Here is a 13,329-nt window from a genome sequence, read left to right on the forward strand (position 1 = left end):
TGGATAATTTTAGAAAAAAAAAAAAACATTAAAAGAGCTAAATAAATCAGAATTAAACTTAAAATGTTTCTCTTCATTTTTGGACATCTAACACTGCCAATAATATTTTCCAGGTATTTTGAAAATATACTTTACTAAAATTATGTAATTTATCCAACAGCATGCTGTCTCTATAATATTTTGTTTATTATTTTCACACATGCTAGAATGCATCTGCGTTAATTGAAATATATTTATATTTAGGGAGGGAGTCCCGCAAAAGAAGATCATCTTAAAGTTTAAAAACCGCTATAGAGATATCATATGTCATACTATAAATACGGCATGCCATCTACACAGAATATCATAAACTGCAGTGAAACTTTACTATATTACAGATTTGTTTAAATGGTGTTTTCCTCTGTAAGCTGCTTAAAGAGACTGTTCACTCAAAAATGAAAGTTCTGTCACATTTGACTTTTTTTCTTCTGTGAAAAGTTGTTAAAAAAAATAGTTTAAAAAAAGGTCAAAGGGTCCAATGTTGTTTGGACCCAAACGTTCTTAAAAATATCATCTTTTGTGTTCCCGAAAAGAAAGTCATGCAGGCTTGGGACAACTAAATGATGACTTTTCTGTAATCCATACAATTTTGGAAAATTGCAGATTGTTCCCAGCGGTGCTGACAATGGCTCCATCCTTATCCCCTCCTTCCTCTTCCTCACTGTGCAGTACCTTTGCCCTGTCTATCTGCCAGGGCCAAGGAAGAGCGTGTCACCCAGTCACTCAGGGGGCTCAGATAGGCCTGGCTCCCTGCTAGGCCTGGGACGCGGCTTATCAGCCAAGCCTGGCTCCATTCGAGGGGGAGTGGGCAGACAGCGTCTCCACACCAGGCCTGAGCGCCCCCACCCACCACCATCACAAAATATACTGATAACACAAAGCAGGGAGTGTGAGAGCGAGCAGTTCCCATTTCGTAGCGTCCGCTTATAGTTTCCACAAAAATTATTAAGCAGCACAACTGTTTTCAACAACCAAAATATTAGAATGCATATTAGCATTCTAACAACAACCAGCATATTCAAATGATTTCTGTTGGATCATGTGACACTGAAGACTGGAGTAATAAGGATGTTAAAAAATTATAAATTACATTTTAAAATATATTATGATAGAAAACAGTTGTTTTAAATAAAATGGATTTAAAATGCAATAACATTTAACAACATTACTGTTTTCTCAAAATGCAGCCTTGGTGAACATAAGAGACGTCTTTTGAAAAGCATTCAAATAATCTTACCGAGCCCAAATTTTGAAAGGTATATTGCATGATATACCAACATGACATCATGACAACACACTTTCAAGTCAAGTGGCGAGTTATCTATGCACATTTTGAGCTGTCCGAGTATGTGTATGTCCACGCCGTTAAATGTCCGAGTGATTCCGCGTGCATGTACACGCCTTTAATTGTCCGAGCGAAACGAAGCAAAATGTAGATCTACATCTGGGGAGCGATATATTTTTTTTCCTAGGATGGTAGGTGAAGACTCATAAATGCTACTAACCCCAGTGACGGGTAGGTTTAGGGACGGGGTTGGGGTAGGTCATATATTTATACAGTAATATAACAGTAAGTCAACAACATTGATGAACATGGAAATGGAAATACGCCATTTCATGAGATCAGTCTGCATATATTTTGTAAAGCAATCCATACTACACAATGATAGTCTTTAAGTTATAGTTGTTGCATAGTATCTATATGGCGTGTGACATCGGGAACAAAAAAAGCAATAATACAAAGCATCTGCTTATAGATAACCTCATTTTAAGAATGTTTCAGAAATCAGCGCAATATGCATCCGGTCGTTCTGAAGCCAAATCAATGAACCAAGTGCAGAATCCATCTTATATGACAGAGCTTCAGAAAAAGGAAAGTTAAACTAAAGGAAATGGGATTGCGAGTAAATGGGTTAACCAACCATTACGAAGTATTCCCGTATTCTCCTATTAATACACTGGTGAAGCCATTTCAGTGTTGTCATTTCTCCGTTATACCTCCGGGCCATTCAGCAACCTCTAACTTTATGGTGGTGCTTTTCATAAAATTAGCATCGCGTAATGGATTTCCTGTCTGACTCATGACTAGAGAGAAAAGAGGGAGTTTATTAGCCAATAATGCTGCGGCACTGCAGAATGTCACTGTGTGCTGTCAGGCCTGATTTCATTACCTTACAGGATAAGAAATGCACTGTGATATTGAGGAGAAAGTCCATCATTCGTGGAGGGCATTGACAGGCAGGGAGGAGAGCCGAGGAGCCTCGGCATCTCCTGGGGGCCATTTCCTCCTGTAATCTGTGGGACCCAGGCTGTTAGAGCATCCTTCCACTGGTTCTCTGTCTCTGATCCTGTGGCGCTATCATCGGCTGACCCCATGTATCTCGCACACATACAGAGACGAAGCAGGTCAGCTCATGTCTTATCGCTTCGGCCTGACGGCATCTTTAGAAGCTAACTGTCTACAAATATAGTGATTGCAGGAATTGTCAGCACCAGCCTTGTGGTCTGATATCATTCGGGCACTCACTTAGGAACCGTTTAGAAGCACAGCTTCAGCATTTTATCTATACCCCTATTGGTCAAGCCAATGTAACAGGACAGGAGAAGACGTTTCATTTCAGGATATAGCCAGTAACATGTCCATGTTAATCTTGTTCAATATTAAAGAAGTAGTTCACTTTAAAAAAAAAACTTTTGCAGATAATTTACTCACCCCCATGTCATCCAAGATGTCCATGTCTTTCTTTCTTCAGTCGAAAAGAAATTAAGGTTTTTGATGAAAACATTCCAGGATTTTTTCTCCATATAATGGACTTTACTGGTAACCAAACAGTTCAAGGTCCAAAAGACAGTTTCAGTGCAAACTGCAAACTGTTCAAAGGGCTTTAAACGATTCCAGACGATGAATAAGGGTCTTATCAAGCTAAAAAAATAGCAAAGTTTAAGTTTTATAAGCTCAAATGGTCGCCTTGCTCTGTTCTGTGATGCGAGTTTCGTGACTCGTCTGTTCGAACTTGTTTATCAAAATGAACGAATCTTTTTTCGTTTCATTTGGTTCATACAAATTGGAAAAGATTCGTTTATTTTGATGAACGAGTTCGAACAGGAGAGTCACGAACGCGCATGCTATTTTTTTTAATGAGCAATCGTTTCGCTTGATAAGACGTCTGGAATCGTTTAAAGCCCTTTGAACAGTTTCTGAAACTGTCTTTTGGACCTTGAACCGTTTGGTGCCCATAAAGTGCTTTATGTGGAGAAAAATCCTAGAATGTTTTTTTTTCCCGCAAATTCTTTTCGACTGAAGAAAGAAAGACATGGACATCTTGGATGACATGAGGATGAGTAAATTATCAGCAAAAGTTTTTTTTTTTAAAGTGAACTACTCCTTTAACAATGTCCTAAAATCATATATCCAAAACTTTTCAAAGGTTTGGGGTCGGTATGTGTTTTTAATAATTTTATTAATAAGTATTTTATATTCACCAAGTAACAGCTCTCTATTGAAATATATATTATAAAATGTAATTTATTCTTGTGCTGGCAAAGCTGAATTCTAACATTCATTCTAACATTGATTCTATCATTGCCGATTTGCTCAAGAAACTTTTCTTATTATTATCATCATTTTTAAAACCAATTGTGCACAATGACACTGAACAAGCAAAGAAATATAGTAAACAATAGGATAAAAATGGCAAATTGTTTATATTTTTGCCTCCAAATTATGTTTTATTCATTTTTTATGGGAAGTACATACTCTCTTTTCCCACTCAATCACGCACACACATACAGTAGAGACAGAAACGTGCTCTGACAATTTCATTAGTAAAATAGTTTAGCAACTTAAAAGCTTCATGACATTCTCACTAGCGAGGTATTAAAGGGTGCTGTTCTTGGAGAAGATGAACTTACAGTTTCGCTATTAGTAAAGACGCTGCTGCTGAACACTGTTGAGACGGAGAGACACATAGATTCAGGTAATAATCTCTCTCTCGCTTTTTCTCCCTCTCTCTAATCACTGCATTACTCGGCTATCAAGGGCTAACCCTCCATTAGCTCTAAAATGACGTCTTGGAATTAGCAAAAGGCTTGGGATTAGATACGTAAGAAATTAGTCCTAAGGACAAAAACCTGACAAATGTCTTGAAATACAACATCTGAACAATGTTTTGAGGGGTGGTAATAGACTAATACATTTTGAAAGGAAGATTCTGAATTTGTTTAAATCTATTCATTTAAATTTAGATTTTGAATTAATTGGTAAAATCTGTGAAATGGAACTGAGAGTAGCCAAAATATCTAGTAACTAACAAACACAAGACTTCGGAGATACTGTGTTCTCCGGGTGCAAATTTCTCTTTTTAACTATTTTCATGTGGTCAGTTGTTATGCTCTGGTGAGAGAGGTCATAATTGGGGTTTTTTCTGAAAAGTTAAGGCCAGTAGGATTAACCCCTTGACAGACTGCAAGCTTCCAGCCCTCCTCCCTCTGCCTGACCTCAACACATGTCCACTGGGTCTAAAGTTCAAGGTTCTGAGAAAAGAGTTCAAATCCACAGTCTGATAACACACTAACAACAGTCCAGAGACACCAATGCTGTGGTATAAAAGAACTCAAAGGTTAAGGTCTCATCTGTACATTCATCCTCAGACCTGGAAAGATAAGGAGAACCCTCACACGATGACTCCAAGGAGGTCTGATGGTAAGCAGATGAAGGTAAGAAAAACCACAGTTTCAGAACATCATCACAAATATTCATGACAAAAACTTGGTGACAGACATTGGGACAGACCCCCAGCAAAACCCAGACAAGTCCTCTGCACAGATCGATGACCAGCTTTGTCTCCATACTGGCGTGATGAATCCGATCTCAAAGCGAAAGGAACTGGAAGAATATCTGAATGCTACCGATCCACAATCTGGTTTCTGACTTGCTGAGCCTGAATCATAATATCACTGTGTTTGTTCATTGGCCCTTCCGACTGAGTGGTTTCTCCAAAGGTGTTTTTTCCCTCCATTCTGTCACCTGATGGAGTCCTTGCCACTGATGCCTCTCGCTTTCTTAGTTGGGGATACTTATTATTCAGCAATATTATTGATTTGACTGCACTGACATAATTTGATAAGAACTGAAGATGGACAACGACATCACTGTTTTTCTGCAGAGCTGTTTTATAGATTGATGATCTTTACAACAGTACTGAATCAACACTGAACCTTTCCTTTTATCACTGTAAAGCTGCTTTCGAAACAATTTGTATTGCATAAAGGGTTATTTAAATAAATGGGACTTGACTTGAAGGTGACTTGGGTGGTTACCAAGGCATTGCTATGGATTTCTGATTGGTTGCCTACTCAAAAGTAAAAATTATCACAATTTACCTAACCTCATTGCAAACCTGTACGACTTTCTTTCTTATAAGAAACATTATATTATTGATACTTTTGTCTCAGTTTTATTCATAGATTGAAAAGTCATTGGGGTCCAGTACTGTACTTTGTAGACATTTTTTTTCTTTGTTAACTAAATCTAAAACTATAACATAGTTTTTATGAATTAAAAAAATATAAAGACTAACTAGCATAAAACAAGTTTAAGATAAAGTACTTAAAATAAAATGTAAACTGAAATAAAATGGAAAAATTAAGGCTCATTTAAAATGATAAAATATATAAAAACGAGTGGTTTCAAATTACATGAAAGTGAGTAAACGGGTGAACTTCCCCTTTAACAACAACCTACAGGTACAATTCATTATGTCTAATGGTTCTATGTTCCATCGTCATCATGTGAGCTCCTAATCCCATTCACTTGACATCATGCTATTTAAAGATAAAGATACGCACAAGTTGTAAAAATACAACTCAAATAGACCTTAAGGCAACTAAGTGTTCCTTATTCTACTCATATTTTGTCAGAGAGACAGGACGAGCAAAAGAGACACCTAGCAGTTTGTAATGGTGTAAATGTCCCTGTCTGTGTTTACTTCACGCCTTTCATGGAGTGCTAATGCAACCGGAGTATTTGAGAGCAAAATGAGCCACACTCGGGATGTCTGGGAAGCAGTGACACTCTCAGCCCCATGTGCCTGACAAACAACGGTGGTAATGGACGCTGCCCAGGGGGGGGCGGGGGGAGATTTAGTTATGACCCCCTGCCACGACAGATGAAGGCCGTCTGCACGTTAACCAATTTCAGAGAGATTTTCTGCTCCAGTGGAGGCACGAGGAAGCCCTCCTGTACCTCGGCCTCACCTCCCCTCCTCCCTGTCTTCACATCCCCCTTGGCACCCTCTCTCCCACCACTTGTCTTATCCTCGAAGTTTTAGGTCACAAAAAACTCAATCATTGACTAATCAGCAAGATTTCCCCTCCAGAGAGAGTCCCCAGCATGGGGCATTTCAGGGGGAAATGGGCTCAACGCCACACTCCCCCACACCTTTCTAGCAGTATTTTAATTGAGCGTATATTTAAACTAAAGAGAACATTTCATCATGGTAACAGAGGCTTGACCTCAGATGTCAGTCGTGGAGTGATGAATACCAGTGCATTGTCTGTTTCACACCTTCACTCTTGGTCTCACCCATACACTTGACAGACGACAAAGGAACTGAGGTTACGCTAACTGAAATCTACCAACATTTTAAAACGCATTGAAACAAATTTAAAATGCTTCGTCATTTTGACAGAAAAACGACCAGAGGTTATGCTAACTGAAATGTATCAAAATCTAAAATTTCTCATTATAAAATGAGAAACAGAGACTACAGAGGAACTGAGGTTGCGCTAATTAAAATGTCACAAAATTAAAAATATCACATTTTCACAATCACAAATAAAATCGTTATTTTTGTGCACAAAACGTTTTCTCGTCGTTTGATAATCTTAAGATTGAGCCACTGTAGTCACTTGGACTATTTTAACGATGTCTTTAATAACTTTTCGAGGCCGGAAAGTTTCAATTCTTCATGGACTAGTATGCAGGAGTGATCCAGCTCTTAGATTCAATCAAAAATATCTTAATTCATGTTCCGAAGATGAACGAAGGTCTTACGGGGTTGGAACAACATGAGGGTGAGTAAATACTGACAGAATTTTCATTTTTTGGATGAACTAACCCTTTAAAAATTGCTTTGACATTTTGACAGCTTTCCAGTAGCTCAAAGTGTAGAGTGTTGGCTCTTGCAACACCAAAGTCATGGGTTCGATTCCCATGGAAAGCAAGAACTGTTAAGAATGTAAAAATGTGTACATTGAAATGCAATGTAAGTCGCTTTGGATAAAAGCATCTGCCAGATGCAGAAATTAAATGTGACAGATTACAAAGGAACTGAGCTTACGCAACACTGTACCAACAATTTTAGTATATTAGAAATTTATGTCATTCTCATAAAAATCAATGCCATATTAAAAATAAACCAAGTGTTATAATACTTCACTGAATGATGAAAAAAATAAACCATAACAGAAAGTATTACAATTTGTAGAAATTATTATTTGTAGTGCTGAACACCCTGAACAGAGTAGGAGTTCACAAGCTGTGCTAATACCTTCAAAAGCCTGAAATAGTTTTTTTTTTGTCCCTTCAACACTCACATTGTGCTATATTTGACCCTGTAAAGTGTATTAGGGCAAATCTCTGAGAAAATCTCCACTAAATACTTAAGAAAAGGCTTCTGCGTGAGACTGACATTGGTTAGATTTTAGAGGCAACAACAATAGGCCTTTATTGCAATCTTAGTGAACTTAAGTACCCCAAATGTTATGTTAGTGTAATATACCACTTGTGTCATGCGTGTGGTGGAAACACTATGTAGCGGCTCAATCCGACAGTCTGCAAAACCCTACATAAATCAAGACTGAGTGCGATTAAACCTCACAGTTCTTAAATTAATACAGATCATGTGTAAGAAAGTGTGTGAAATCCACACACATAAACAGAGCCAGATAAACATTCTCACTCTTTCTAAATTCTTTGTTTGTACTTTTTAAACAAGTGTTCACCACAAAATGAAAATTGTGTCATTCTTTACTCACCCTCATGCTGTTGTAAACATATTTCATCTGTGAAAAACAAAAGAAAACATATGGGCTAATTTTATGGGTTGTTTTGGGGGCAAACAGTCTGGGGCCAGTTACTTAAAGGAGTAGTTCACTTTAAAAAAAAAAAAAAAACTTTTGCTGATAATTTACTCACCCCCATGTCATTCAAGATGTCCGTCTTTCTTTCTTCAGTCAAAAAGATATTAAGGTTTTTGATGAAAACATTCCAGGATTTTTCTCCATATAATGGACTTCAATGGGAACCAAATGGTTCAAGGTCCAAAAGAGAGTTTCAGTACAAACTGCAAACTGTTCAAAGGGCTTTAAATGATTCCAGACGATGAATAAGGGTCTTATCAAATAAAAAAGTTTAAGTTTCATAAGCTCAAATGCTCGCCTTGCTCTGTTCTGTGATCCGCGTTCGTGACTCTCCTGTTCAAATCAAAATGAATGAATCTTTTCCCGAGTCATTTGGTTCATTCAACGAACAAAACGAACTAATTGACTCACAAAGATTCGTGACAGGAAGGAAAGTTTTGTGTGTGTGGGGGGGGGGGGTGGAAGAATCAATGGTGTTCGGCATCATTAACATCAAATATCAAAAATGCATGTGGCATATTGGAATATGCAAATGAGATTTCAGAACTATGGTTGGCGGAAAGATTTTTTTGGCAATAACAACGTTGGTCTATTAATGCATTTCAAAAACTAATAACAATTGGAAAAGAGCACATATCAAACATTCAATATTATTCACTTGGGAGTTGGGAAAAAGGAAGTCTTGATAAATAATGACTTGAATAATGAGTATTAATTTTTAAGTAATCTAACCCTTCAAATCCCTTTAAAATCAGTGGAAGTTTAGAGAAAAGATCAAAAGCAGAGGTCAAAGTAAAGAAAGGACACCAAGTCAACGCCCAGAGTTTAGAGCGTCGAGTACGATTCCCACTTTAGTCCTTTTTAGAAATGTGATCACCGATGGAGAGGCACAAGGGGGATGGGATAGAAGCGGCCGAGTAGAAACACAATTAAAGTGCTCCTTAAAGAGATGTCTGTAGGCTCCGGTCCCTCTGCAGTTTGTTGTATTACCGGAGACCTGCTAGTCTTGATGGCTTTTATCACCGCGCGCTCGCCGCTAAAACCCCAACAACATCGGTGTGATGCTGCAAAAAGGCTTTCAGCATCACAGACATCCTCTCTCCGTCACACCCTTTCCCCCATGGGATGGGCTGCTCATATTCTTCCTTCGCAAGTGTGTTAAACCACATTAGTACACTTTTTAACCACCAGGCTTCTCTATTATTCATGGCTGTGGCAAAGTCAAACATTCCCATTTAAAGATTTTACACTTGTTTGACCAGGAGAATGTCCGATAGTCGTGTACGGACAGGAGAGCATCTCAGAGAAAACGACCGGAGGGGAGGGGAAGGACAGACGCCGTCTCCTTTTTTTCTGCAGATTGCCAATGTGAGAGAGGGAGGAAAAGAGATAAAGAGAGCTGAAAGACAGGGGCAGTGAGAGAGATCCAATCACATCTCTGATGGGGACCTTTGAAGGTTGTGACCGGTGTGACCATGGAGAGACTGGGCTGCCCATGCCAACGCTTTTATCACACTCTCTGGAAGGACACCGTTTGTGGGCAGATATAGGATGGTTCACTCCTGCATTATTACTAAAGTGATAACTAATAACTACGCTGAAGGGTTAGTTCACCAATAAGTGAAAATCAGAGATTTCTGTCACGCAACTACCACTTCAAACGTTCATAAAGAGATAAAAAAAATTATCTATATGAATTGAGCTTTTTACTCCAACTTTTTTTAGCAGGTGAATAATGTATACGATGTACTGTAAATTACGACGTTGTGATGAACTATATGCCTTTCTCCACTGATGTTCTGAATTGTTCAAAGCATTTCTGATGATTGTTAGAAGGCAGACTGAGATGGTAAACATGGTTTGTTTGATATAACGTAATCAAAATAAAACAGCAAAGTTGGCCGAGTGGATCTCTGAGCTGGTGTGAGTGAGTGGAGGCGGGGCTAAATTAACTACATGAGGACTTACAATATCTTAATTTGTGTTTAGAAGATAAACGAAAGTCTTACTGTGCTGGAAAGACTTGAGGGTAAGTAAATGATTACAGATTTTTTATTTTTTTGTTAATCTAACCCTTTAGGTTAGTGCATGGCAGTGATTCTGACACTTTTTCAGGTGGAAGACCACTTTTATTTAAAACAATTACAACTGTTATTTTTATGTTTGAATATATTTTTAAATGTAATTTATTTACTGTGATGCAAAGCTGAATTTTCAGCATCATTACTACAGTTTTCAGTGTCACATGATCCTTCAGAAATCATTTTAATATGCTGATTTGGTGCTCAAGAAACATTTATTGTTATTATCAATGATGAAAACCGTTGTTTAAAATTTTTGTGCAAACAACAATGCATATTTTTCAGGATTCTTTCAAATATAGAAAGTTCGTAGAAGGGCTCTAGAAATAGAAATAGAAACCTTTTGTAAAATTTGATCAAAATCTATCCCTTTATTAATATATAATATTTGTTTATTTTGTGTGTAAAATGAATTTAAAAAATGGACAAATGAAACATACATTAACAAAATAAGCTATTATTATTATTGTTTAATCAGTTAACTTCAATTTAACCTTTTTTTTTTTTTTAGCAAATAATTGCCAATCACTGTAGACAATGAGAACTGTATTATGGTAATTGTGAAAGATGAAAATTGAATACAAATAAAATCCACATTTTTAAATGAAAAATACTTGGGACATTAGAGTCATCCTCTAATAAATGATTTAGCTTTGATTTAAATAAACATAACTCAAAACTAAAACAATGACCAGACCACGTCAGTAGAAAGTAAATGTGGTGTGAACAGAAGACAACTAGTGTTAAAGGTGACCCTCAAGAAGTCAAAGCCACATCCATCATTGGCACCCTGCGTAAACCAAACTATGAGCAGCACTCTGACAAGTTCTCACTCATTCACACAAGACTAATGACTATTTTCGCTCTTACTTGGGGCCGCCTTCCCCCTCTGATGGGCCCTGATACAAGCTGGAAGCACAGAGGGGTCTGAGGCGATGAGAAGGCAAGAGGTCAGTCTCAAACTTCCTGGGTTGATTTATCCCTGCTTGAGCAAAGACACCTCATTCGCTTTCAGTTCTTAATGAGCCTAATCTGAGATACGTCTCCGCATTACCCCTCCTTCTCCTCCGAACACTTATCCTCTATAGTCTATGCTCCCTGCACACACACCGCCTGATCCCAAGCCTGTCCCCAACAGGCTCCGGCCCCGGCCCAGGTCAGGGCAAAAAAAGGGTAGAGGGAAGGGTTTAGACGGCGGGGTGGAGGAGTGCAGCGAGCCGGCGCTGCATTTGAACTTAACCTCTATGTGCCCCGAGACGGACGTGGCAATTAGCACTAGAGCTCAGCATCAAAAAGAACAGCGCAGCGTGAAGCTTGTCTAATTAGTCATATGAACGGAGACACTGGCTCGGCCTATGCATGCCTGTCAGCCCGGGCTAGCTCGGGAAGGGCATGCCTTCACTTGGAAGCGAAGGGGGAAACTGAAAAAGCTCCTCTAATTTTCTTAGAACTAGCCTGATGCAACACGACTTATTTTGCTGCCCCAGAATTTTAAGGTCATTACTAACCATGGCAACTTAGTACAGCTGACCGAATGTTTTACTTTTCCTGTTGAGGCCTCTGAATGAAGGATGATGATTGTTGTATTTCACGCCTCTGGATTAATCCACTATGAATCCACTTAATATAAGCCTATCAGGAATTTTAATGCTGCCAATATAATTCACACTTCATGAGATAATTATATAAAAAAAAGCCAATGTGGAAATGCAAAAACACAAATGAAATATTTCGTTGATCCCTATTTTTTGGACATAAAGCAATACTTGTACACAAAACAATAGTCTAAACACTGACAAAATGGACACCACATCTAAAATAATCTGAAAGCACAAAAATACGAGTGATTTACGAGTGAGTCTGGGGTTAGGCTTAAGCCTTTTCTGTGTATTTGGGCAATAATACTGGGAAACATTACTCACTGTAACACTCGTCCAACAAAACAAACAGCCGTTAAGTTCATTGGGCCAATAATTTGGCCTATACATGGCATAGGCTTAATGGGATGAAATTAATGACACTTTTAGACTCAATTATAGCCCAAATATCAACATATTCACCACATTGTTTACGCGATGACGGATGACCTATGTATAAATAATCAAGCTATAGGCTAACAGTAGGCTAATTGTAAAATTTGGCTCACCGTTATATGATCCCTGTCGGATGTAGGCTACCAACCGAAATGATTAAAACAGTCGTTTAACTGCAGGCCATCCTCGAAATGTATCCGTCAGGTGTGTTCCTGTTTACGTTCTCTACTAGTTTTGCCAGTATGAAATGCTATGCTAAAAAATGTTGCCAGTTCTCACAAGAAAACAACCAAAGTGGTTCGATAAAGTCATAATAAGAGAGTTGCAAAAAAAAAAAAAAAAAAACATAGAGCACACAAAGTTAGTCACTAGGATAATTATAAGCCTATCCTGTAAAACACACACACATTCAAAAAGATTATTAAAATGCAAGAGGGAAAACTACATCCATTAATATTGTAGATGGGGATATTTGGCAACTACATTGGCTATTTTTTGCCAAGCGATAGCAAAGTCGTGACTGGCCAAAGTCGCTGATAACATGCGGACATGGCAACACTGCACCTGACGGGCATGTTACGGGGGTTTTCTGTATCTTTAAAAGTCGCCTTTGGCCGGCTGGGCACATCGGCCCCGAAAGTGTGAATAATATTCAGTAAGAAGTTACGCTTAGTGGGAAAGCTTTTAGCACATTATCCGCTGGCAATTGCAGCGTAATCTAATTTTTCCAGCCAAGGTCCCTTATAATATATCTGCAGCATTGGATTTGCATTTGAGTGTCGCCTTAATGGGTTTAAACGCTGTAGATCTGGGGCTCTTGCGTCTCTCCAGAGAGAGTGACATTGAGGATGAGGTGATTCCTCAAGCGGAAAAAAACACAAAAGTCAGCGCTTTTACGATATAGCCTGTATTTGTATACACAGACAGACTAATAGTTACAGAAACACCGATAAACAACAGGATTAACAAGAAATTATAATAAATGTAGCGGATAATATCACTATATATCACTAGCCTATATATACTGTGTGTGT

The 13,329-nt window shown here is 38.3% G+C and overlaps 1 long non-coding RNA gene across 1 annotated transcript in view; it reads right to left on the reverse strand.

The window, feature by feature from the left end:
• Positions 1-12,523, reverse strand: part of LOC120462227 (uncharacterized) — a 58,877-nt gene extending 46,354 nt beyond the window's left edge. Inside the window, exon 1 of the long non-coding RNA XR_016145779.1 lies at positions 12,409-12,523. This is a non-coding gene — a long non-coding RNA (uncharacterized LOC120462227). The remainder of the gene's footprint in view (positions 1-12,408) is intronic.
• Positions 12,524-13,329: the final 806 nt, after the last annotated feature.

This window comes from Pimephales promelas, chromosome 12, assembly GCF_988280905.1.
Source record: "Pimephales promelas chromosome 12, fPimPro1.hap1.1, whole genome shotgun sequence".
NCBI lineage: Eukaryota > Metazoa > Chordata > Actinopteri > Cypriniformes > Leuciscidae > Pimephales > Pimephales promelas.